Below are 9,945 nucleotides of genomic sequence, written 5' to 3'. Positions count from 1 at the left end.
TTTCCCTTCCCTCCAGAGTGGAGGCCCAGGAGTCCTCTGGAAGCCTTCCCACACTGTGAGGGGGCCCGGTCTTTTATTTATTTATTTTTAAAATTTATTTATTTAATTTATTTATTTTTGGCTGCATTGGGTCTTCCTTGCTGCGTGCATGCTTTCTCTAGTTGCAGCAGGTGGGGGCTACTCTTCGTTGCAGTGCATGGGTTTCTCATTGCGTTGGCTTCTCTTGTTGTGGAGCACGGGCTCTAGGTGTGCCGGCTTCCGCAGTTGTGGCTCACGGGCTCTAGAGGGCAGGCTCAGTAGTTGTGGCGCATGAGCTCAGTAGTTGTGGCTCACGGGCTCTAGAGCACAGGCTCAGTAGTTGTGGCACAAGGGCTCAGCAGTTGTGGCTCATGGGCTCTAGAGCACAGGCTCAGTAGTTGTGGCGCATGGGCTTCGTTACTCCGTGGCATGTGGGCACTTCCTGGACCAGGGCTTGAACCCTTGTCTCCAGCATTTGCAGGTGGATTCTTAACCAGTGTACCACCAGGGAAGCCCAGGGCTCGGTCTTTAGGCCTGCCAGGCTCCAAAAGGACTAGGGCTCAGGTGCCCCAACCTCAGAATCACCCTGCCCCCAAGGGATAATGAGGTGGATACAGAAGTGGGGAGGTGGCCGGAAGTAGGTTTCTTGGTGTGAAAAGGTGGCCAGACCCAGACTTCATTCAAAGCCCAGCTCCTTCTCTTTTTCCTCACTCACTCGGTGACCTTGGGCAAGTCCCTTTTCATTTTACTGCTCTCAGCCTCAGTTTCTTCAACTGTGAAATGGAAATGGGATGAACGTAGCTCCTCCCAGGGAGCTGCTATCAGAAGTCACTGAGATAAAAGTAAACCTCTTACTACTGCCCCAATGACTCATTAAAATGTGGGTGTCCTCCAGGAAGGGAAGTGCCCGAGGAGATTCTCAGAATTAAGGGAGACTTCCCCCACCCCAACTAGTTCATTTCCTGGTAACTCTCTAGACCTCTGTGACCTCCACTGAGGACTGGGCAGACATGTTCACACTCATTGTACAGGCGGGAAAAGTGAGGACCTGGAGGTGACCTACCGTGTCCAGGGTCCCACTTTGGTTCCTCTGACCAAGACTCCAGGTGAAGGGGACATCTACCCTCAGCCAGAGTTACCTTAAGTGTCTCTCCTCCCTCCCAGGGGTTTCAGCACCCCATTTCAGGAACTTCTAAAGGGACCTTGGCAACAATGGCTGCTCCTTCATCTTTAAATGAGGAGAATAAGACTCCTCAGATGAGCATGAGGATGAAATAAGATAAAAATTCAGCAGTATATCCAGCGCTCAGTCCGGAGTGGGGGATTTACAGTCTCCCCAGAGGAGCCCACATCCCCCTAAGGGGCTAGTAGTTTGGCTCCAGATAGTTCATAGGGGTTAACTGACCCGACCAGGGTCACACAAATGGAAACGTGTAGCTCCACGACTCCAAACTAAGTTCTCTCGGAGCACCTGAGAGAGCAGGAGCCAGTCTCCAGACGAGTCTGCTGCGGCAAAAGGTGTGGGCGAGGCACTGGCAGGGCCAACAAGCCTGCCCACAGCTGTGCTAGAGTCGCTGGCTCCGACCGGTCCTTTGGGCCCCTTGGGCGGGTAAGGAGCTGAGCAGACGCATCCCAGGCGGGTCCCCTCACTCCCCCACCACTCTCCACATCCCACCGCCAGACCTCATCCTCACCCTCGGGGCGGGGGGTGCTAGAGGTGAGGAACCCTCCTGCGGTGGGGCGAGGAGAGAACCATCTTAGGTCATTCCGTTTCTCAATGTCTTTCTGATGCCTGCATTTTCAAGCCGAGACTCAAACTGTTTTTTAATTAGCCACGATGATGGATTGTCGGCAGCTCTGATATTTTAAAATATCTGTGAACAACTATTACGTACATACATATACATATATACATACCAGGGCTCCCAAATTAGCTCTTCTCTCAGCTTCGGACCCGCCACCGCAGGGTAGTGGCGGAGAAAACAGCGCGGCAGGAAGTGGAATCAAGAATGTCACGGTCAAGGCCAGATCCCACGTGGCACCCCCACCTTGTGCCAAAGGGGCTCAGGTTTTACCTCTTCCCGGGTCTCCGCAGGGGTGGCGTGAAGGGCTGGGGGAAGGATACGGTTTTCACTTCCAAACTGCCGTGAAGGAGGCCCTTGCGCTTTCGCCTCCAGGCCACAAAGTCTCCCAGCGACTCTAAGCGAGAAGTACTGGGTGCCTACTCTGAGCTGGGTGCTGAGGGCGCAGCGGAGAAGCAGAGCGCACCGCGGCCCTCCACCAGCGCAGGTCACCACCAACTGGGCTTCCCTAGCCCAGGCCCGTGCAGAACCCAAACCGGGGCCCCTCGCGCTCAAGAAGTCAGCCTCCACGACAGCGTTCGTTCCAGGCAGGGTACCTCACTGCTCCACCCGAACCTCCAACTTTCCAGCTATCCTGCGGTTGCGGCACTGGCGGGTGCACCGCACACAGTGGGTACTCTGTCGAGGGTAATTTCCGCTAGCTCAGCTAGAAGGAGCCGGCCACGTTGTGGCGACTCGGGCTCCCCCTGCTGGCATCCTCGGTAACGACCTGAGCCCGGACCAGCTGCGAAAACTGGAAAGCTTATTTTTTTTTAAGCTATAGGGGACCCTCTAACCACCACTGTCTGCCAACCCCGACCCCAACCCCTCCTCCTGCCAAAGTTACACGCGAGAAGATTCCGGGGAGATCTTATGTTCCTATAACTTTATTCTAAATGCAAACAAACTGAAAAATGCACTCATCTACCAGCAAATATGTTCGGGGCACTCTAATTTTAATCACTTTTGCTGGGACTTACCTGGTGGTGCAGTGGTTAAGAATCCGCCTGCCAATGCAGGGGACATGGGTTACAGTCCTGGTCCGGGAAGATCCCACATGCCGTGGAGCAACTAAGCCCGTGCGCCACAACTACTGAGCCTGTGCTCTAGAGCCCGTGAGCCATAACTGCTGAAGCCTGCGCGCCTCGAGCCCATGCTCCACAACAAGAGAAGCCACCGCAATGAGAACCCCACACACCACAACGAAGAGTAGCCCCCGCTCGCCACAACTAGAGAAAGTCCGCGCACAGCAACGAAGACCCAACACAGCCAAAAAAAAAAATTAAAATAAATAAAATTTTTTTTAAAACCCTTTAAAAAATCACCTTGGCTAACACTAACTGAGCAAGTACTGCATGCAAGACATTGTTGGGCTCTTCTACATAAATTTAGTTCATTAAACCCTCACAACAACCCTAGCAGGGTGGTACTGTTATTATCTCCACTTTATAATTGAAGACACTCAGGCTCCAAGAGTTGTGTCCAAGGTCACACATAGCTGGTAAGTGGCTTTGAACCTGGGCTGTCCCCAGTGCCCAGGCCACCAACCACTACATTACACCCTGGAACACTGTGGTTAAAAAGAGAAAGAAACAAAGAGGAATTGGCTTCAAAGGATCTCTTGTTCTCTAATTTCCCTGGGGAATTTCTCCTAGAAAGAGAAACAGATGAATGTTTCATCTAGAGAGAGATGTAAGGGTTTTCCTGGTCACTTCCTGGGTATGCATTTCCTTGTGGCACCAGAATAAGATGGTTTCCCCACATTTCAAAGGAGAGGTAAGGTTAAAAAAATTAAAAACATGCAAATCACTAGCAGTTTGAGATCCCCACCTCCTTTCCCTCCAGGAGGGAAGAGAATGAGGCTTAATAAAGAAGCCTAAGAAGCCAGGAAACATGAAGGAACCCCAGGAACCATCACCACCTCAAAGTGGACCCATCACCCTCTTTCTGAGCCTCTCCTTTGTTCCTGGGGACTTGGAGTGGGCCCCAGCCCTGCCCTCACCACGGGCCTGGGGACAGCTTTGGTGCGAGGTGATAAGTGCTATGATAAAATTACACTGTGCAGAGTGAGTTAGGGAACAACCATTCACCCTGAAAAGAGTGTCACAGTGAGACAGCCATGGACCCAGATGGGAGTCCAAGAATCTTAGAGTAGAAAGAGGACTTGAGTACTAGCGAATCTATCATTTATACAACACGGGGACTTCCAAGGTGCCACAACTGTACCTCAGGCACAGGACATTAAATGGGCCACTCCAGTCCCTGATTCCAATATTCCAATGTGGAAACTAGAAACTCATTTCATCACTTTCCACTCAGCCCCAGCGTCATCACTGTACCTGGCCCCAGGCCCGTATATTGTGTGTGGTTGCCCCTTTTAAGACTCTAAGTTTTTTGAAGACAGGTTTATATGTTATCCATCATTGTATTCTAAGCTCTGAGCACAGGCTCTGACACAGGAGCACAGGAGGGGCTGAACTAAACAAAATCCCCCAAAGCATCCCTGACTGGTGATCATCTTGCCCCTATTTGAATCCTCCCAGAAATGGGGCACTCACTACTTCTCCATTGGACGGCTTCCCCTGTGAGCCAGTTGGTTGGTTGGGTTCTTCCTTCTGTAGCCTCCCAGACCTAGTAGCACCCACTGAGCCTTTCCGGAGACCTAGGAAAAGCTACAGATTGTACCGGAGAGCCTTTGGAGCCCAGTTGGAAGGAGAAAAGTGGGAAAGGAGATTTCTCTTCCCAAAGGGCATGAGGAGACCCACCTGAGCCCCAGAGGAGAATCCAGCCCATCTGGAGGTTGAATTCACACACAGTGTGTAGCTGTTTGGAGGTTTACTCTGGAAATTCCCTTGCATGTCTGGCCATGAGTGTCTGGGAGAGGCTGGCCAGGAAATGCTAAAACACTGTAATGGCATTTCGGTTCCAGAGTATTTTCCTGAGTTTTCACATGTTAGTGTGAGTTATCAGATGTGCATGTGTCCATGCATGAGTGTACATGACAGTCTCTGTATTTGAACACAGGCTAGGCATGGATCGAAGAACATGACCAGAGCAAGCCTATATCCTGGGGAGGGAGAGGGGTGTGCCATCACCACACTGTGCACAAGCTGGTGAATATCCTAGAGCCACAGAAGAAATGGGGTCTGGATAACCCTAGGGGTGTATACGTATGTATATATGAGTATTTGTGTGTTCACAAACAAACCCCAGTCTGGGTGGTTTGTGTGTGTGTGTATGCACAAAGACAAAAACAAACTGGTTGTGGACTTCCTTGTTGGCGCAGTGGTTAAGAATCCACCTGCCAATGCAGGAGACATGGGTTCGAGCCCTGGTCCGGGAAGATCCCACATGTTGCGGAGCAACTAAGCCCGTGCACCACAACTACTGAGCCTGTGCTTTAGAGCCCATGAGCCACAACTACTGAGCCCACGTGTCACAACTACTGAAGCCCGCATGCCTAGAGCACATGCTCCGCAACAAGAGAAGCAACCGCAATGAGAAGCCCGCGCACTGCAACCAATAGCAGCCCCCACTTGCTGCAACTAGATGAAGCCCGTGCGGAGCAACGAAGACCCAATGCAGCCAAAAATAAATAAATAAATTTATAAAAACAAACAAACAAACCAGTTCTACATCTGGGTGACAGTGCATGTGGTGTGCGTGTATATTTACAAGCAGTTCTAACCTGGTTCTGTGACATTGTGATCTTGTAGCTGAGCATGTATGTATGCATGTGCATATGTGTGTCTACAATGTAATCCCAAGATGATACGTGAATGACTAGGTGTGTTTGTGTGTTTAGATGCGAAGCCAAATCTGAGTCAGAGTCTGGATGACTCTGTCTGTGTGTGTTTTTCCTGCACACCCCAGCATGCATAGTCCCCAATCCCATGGACACATGTGGGTGCTCTGACTACAGAGTCTGAGCCCAGGTAGGTCCCCAGGCTGGTTGAGTATGTAGGGGAGTATGTATGGGTGACGTGTTTACAGGCAACCTCGCCGAGCCTTTGTCTGATGCCCACTCCCCATGGCCTCTAAATTCCTCACCTTGGCAGAACCTAGGCTGTCCTTGCTCCCAGACTGCCTTCCCCAAGGAGTCCCTTTAACTTGCAGCCCCTTTCCAGGCCAGGAGGCTGAGAGTTGGGGGATATTCATCTCGGGGTGGTTTTTGTTCTGTCTCATGAAAGGCCTCAATGGCTGGGAATACCATTCTAATTACAGGGAAGCCTAGCTTATGTGGGGGACACAAAGGGCTGTGGTCTCATAGCAGCTCCTTCCATCCGTCAAATAAGGCTGTCTAATGACAGGGTGAGAGCTGTGAATGCCTAAAACAAACTCGAAAAGGAGGGAAAATAAAGCCGCCGGGGGCTTAAAGTATATTAAATTACCCTGATTAGGAGTTGTGGCTTTGCAGGAGCTGGTTGGAGAGGCTGGGGAGGCTTCGAGTCCTGCTATTCACTTGGTGGGGAGGGGTCAGTAGGTCGGGAGGGGTTCACAGAGCCCGGGCCCATTCTCATGCTAACACCAGGGACACACTACAGGCTTAGTGGGCTGGAAAATAGAAATGAATTTGCCATAATCCTCCTCCTCCTCCCAAGCCCAGGAGAAGCGTTGCCTAATTGCAGCCCCTTAGATGTGCTGGGCATTGGGGCAGCGCCACACCCTAGAACCTGGGCCCCTCGGCCTTCACACCCCTCACTCCTTTTTCCTGTAGGGCAGGCTCAGGGCCTGGCAGTGGATCAGAGCATGGTGTGCATGTGTGTGTGTCTGTGTGTGTAGGGGGTAGTGCCAATGTGCATGAGTGTGCACACACACTCACACTTCCTCCTTTTGAGGGTGCAATTATTCACAATCATCCCTTTCCACATCCACATGCCATGCACAGACACAAATACCCCTTCACTTCTCCAAACACACCCCTTCACACCCATACTTCTGTAGGCACAAATACAACTCTACACAATTTGCAGACACATGTACCCCTTCATGGGTGAATACACACAGGCCCCAACATACTTTCACAGGCACCCATGCATGGACACACACTCCTCCTCAGTGGCCAAATGCTGTTTCCTAGACATGAACATATCCCTCCAGATATGCCCCTCAAACCACAGACTTAGTATAACTTCAATGCTTACAGCAGAAGAAACTGAGGCTTAGAACACAGCCAAGGGACTGTGCCACCTGTGTCACCCTATCTAACTGCTTCAGGACCTTGGGTTGGTCTATTCCCTACCTGGGCCTCAATTTCCTACTATTAAAATGAGGTGCTTGGACTAAATGTTCTAGAAAGCCCCAGCCTAGAAATTGGCTAGGAGGGGCCAGGTGTTAGGGGTTACTCCTCCTGCCCCTTCCCTGCCTCTGCATTTATGTGTGCAAACACACACACTCCACAATGCACATAATAACGATTTTCTCGGTTTCCCAGGATTAGACTAGAGGAAGGCCTGCGTCCGCGCAAGTCCCGCTGCAGGTGGAGCTGCCGCCCCGCCCACCCACCTACCTACCTACCTACCTACCTACCTACCTACCTTCCTACCTTCAGCCGCGCCTGTCTGTGGCTCCGTCCGTGCGACTTTGCCGGTTTGGGACGCGGGGAGTCAGGTGTGGATCTGAACCACAGAGCCCCACAGTGTGGCGCCCGGAACCCAGGAGAGGCATCCAAACGCGCTCCTCCCCGGCCCAGGACGCCCTCTGCCGGCGGATCTAGAACAGGCGCGCCCGGAGGAGGCCGTACGAAGGCACGTGACCATCAGGCCTGACCCGAACACTCAGCTCCCTGAAACCTACTCCCCCTAGTACTCAGCTCAGCTGAGATAAACCAAGGAAGCGCTGGCCAGACTGGAACGGAGACTGCGAAAGTAAACTCCGCAGAGGGAGCGTGGCAACCGCAAGGCCTCGCCGCCCCTTTCCTCTCGCGGTCTCTAGGAACACCCCTCTCCTTCCAGCACCTCGCAATGAGCCCGCGGGTACGAGCGAGCGGAGGGGCCAAGGGCCAGGGTGGGCGGGCACACCCAGGGTCCGCCGCCGGCTGCTGGCCAACCTGAACCAATCGACCTCAGCGTTTCCATCTGAGCTGTGGGCAAGGGAGGGCTCTGGGCAGCCAAAGAAGCCAGGAAGAAGCCCCAGAAAGGGAAAGAATTTCCCTCCCATCCACCCCACGAAGAGAAGGCGGGGACCCCGAACCCTCAGAAGACTACCCTCGTCCCCCACCTCCGGGGGTCAGCCGGGGCCGCTGTCGCCCCTCCTCCCTGGAGGGCGGCGCCAAGTCTAGTGGATGACAATAGGGGCACGACCCCTGGCTGCAGTGGGGCCAGGGAGTGCAAACGAGATCCTCCAGGCTTGGGCACCCAGACGCGCTACGTGGTGGCCGGGCATCAATGGGGTAGAGCAGGGGGCTGGGAGACTAAAGAGGCGCGGGTTTAAGATAGGGGCAGGATTGTTTCAATGAACCGAGGGGTTTCAGAAAACCAGACGGTACATGGACCGCAGATCCCTCCCCATCCCCTCCAAGGGGTCCACGATATCTGCAGCGTGAAATTTTCAGGGGCCACACGTACCTCCGAGGTGAAATTACAACGCAAGGTCTGCTAAGCCTAGTTGCGAGGTCAAATAACAGGCTTCGGGCAACCTCAGCACTCTGTTCTCGGCCCTACGCATTTGCACGGCTCCCTCCCCAAGTATGGATCGCCAGAGCTCCGTTCTGGGTATTTATCTAGGCCGAACGCCACAAGCCTTCTCCAGGCTTCCCAGCCCCAGGCCAGGTGGCCCCGCGCACTCCTATCTTAGGGACAGAGGAACTTCCGCGGGGCCACTCGTCCCGAAGAGCCAAAATGAAATACGGCGGGGGTGGTGGCGGTGGTGGGGAGTTGGAGAGGCTGTTTGAGGACAAACCACGCTGTCTGGCTCTCCACCTTCGCCGAGGCCAGAGTCTAACCTGGAGGGCCTCTCTTGGGACCCCAGCGTTTCCCAAACGGCTGCCCACGCCTCGGGCCTGGCTGCGCCTGCGGGTAAGAGAACCAGCTCGAGACCCGCCGGGCCCTGATCCCGTTAGACTCCGCTCCTCCCTGGTCTCTTGGGGAAGCCGGGTCAGAGCCCAGAGGGACAGCTGGTATTGAACCAAGGGCGTGGCTGAGAAGGCTGAAAATGGGGGCGCCGACAGGAGAGGATTGAAGCCCTTATTGCCCCAACCATGCTTCAGCCGCGCCTTGGTAATCAGTCCCAATATCGTCCTCTTCTTCCGGTCCCCGAAGCCCTTCACCACAGTCAGCAGCCCGGAAATCCATAGATCCCTGCGGAAGCGCACACAGCCACACCATGTAGTACGCCGTGTAGTTTATTCAACGCAAACCTACGGGAACAACGAATTCGAATTCCAGAATTTTCTGCAAATAAAATAAAACTTCAGGAGGCGACATTCAGTCTCTAGAACGTGAGGTGCGGTAGTCTCTCGCAGGAGGAGAAGGGGTTTGTTTGATGCCCTGTGGGGCGAGAGGGAATCCCTTCCACCTGGCCCTCCTGGAGGCGCCCCGCGGCCCGCGGCCTGGTGCCCTGGTTCTCAGGGCGAGGAAGGCGCCCGCCAGACTCCGCGGCCACAAAAGGGGCCTGAGTGGGCTGGAGGCGGCCCACAAGCCGAGACACAGAAATGCCTGGGTTCTCCCAACACAGGAGCCACCAGAGTCCAATGTGTAGCCAGAAACTGGAGACAAGGAAATTTCAAGCCATTCCTTGTTTAAAGCATATCTCCAGAAGTCACCCTCATCGTTCCCTTGTCTGCCCTCATGCAAATGGCTCACCCCATCAATTACCTCCCTTTAACCGTAAAGAGAGGCGGGATCTTTTTTTTTTTTTGTCTAGAATATTCCAAAAATGAGCGGCTGTATTTGGGTGAATCCCAGCGGGGCCGAACTTGTTTTCTTCGGCGTGATGGCACTGCCAGGGCTCGGGAAGGATCTCCGCGGGCCCAGCACCAGGAGGGGCTAGGGACTCAGGGCCACTGGCTTCTTTCTGCGGAGAAGTGCAAGCCAGCGTCCCCTCAGCTCGCACCGCTGCAGTCTCTGGTTCTCGTGCTCAGACCCGG

This window comes from Lipotes vexillifer, unplaced genomic scaffold (assembly GCF_000442215.2).
Source record: "Lipotes vexillifer unplaced genomic scaffold, Lipotes_vexillifer_v1.1 scaffold412, whole genome shotgun sequence".
NCBI classification, from domain to species: domain Eukaryota; kingdom Metazoa; phylum Chordata; class Mammalia; order Artiodactyla; family Lipotidae; genus Lipotes; species Lipotes vexillifer.
The sequence above is the reverse complement of the archived record's forward strand: the minus strand, read 5'-3'. Positions refer to the sequence as shown.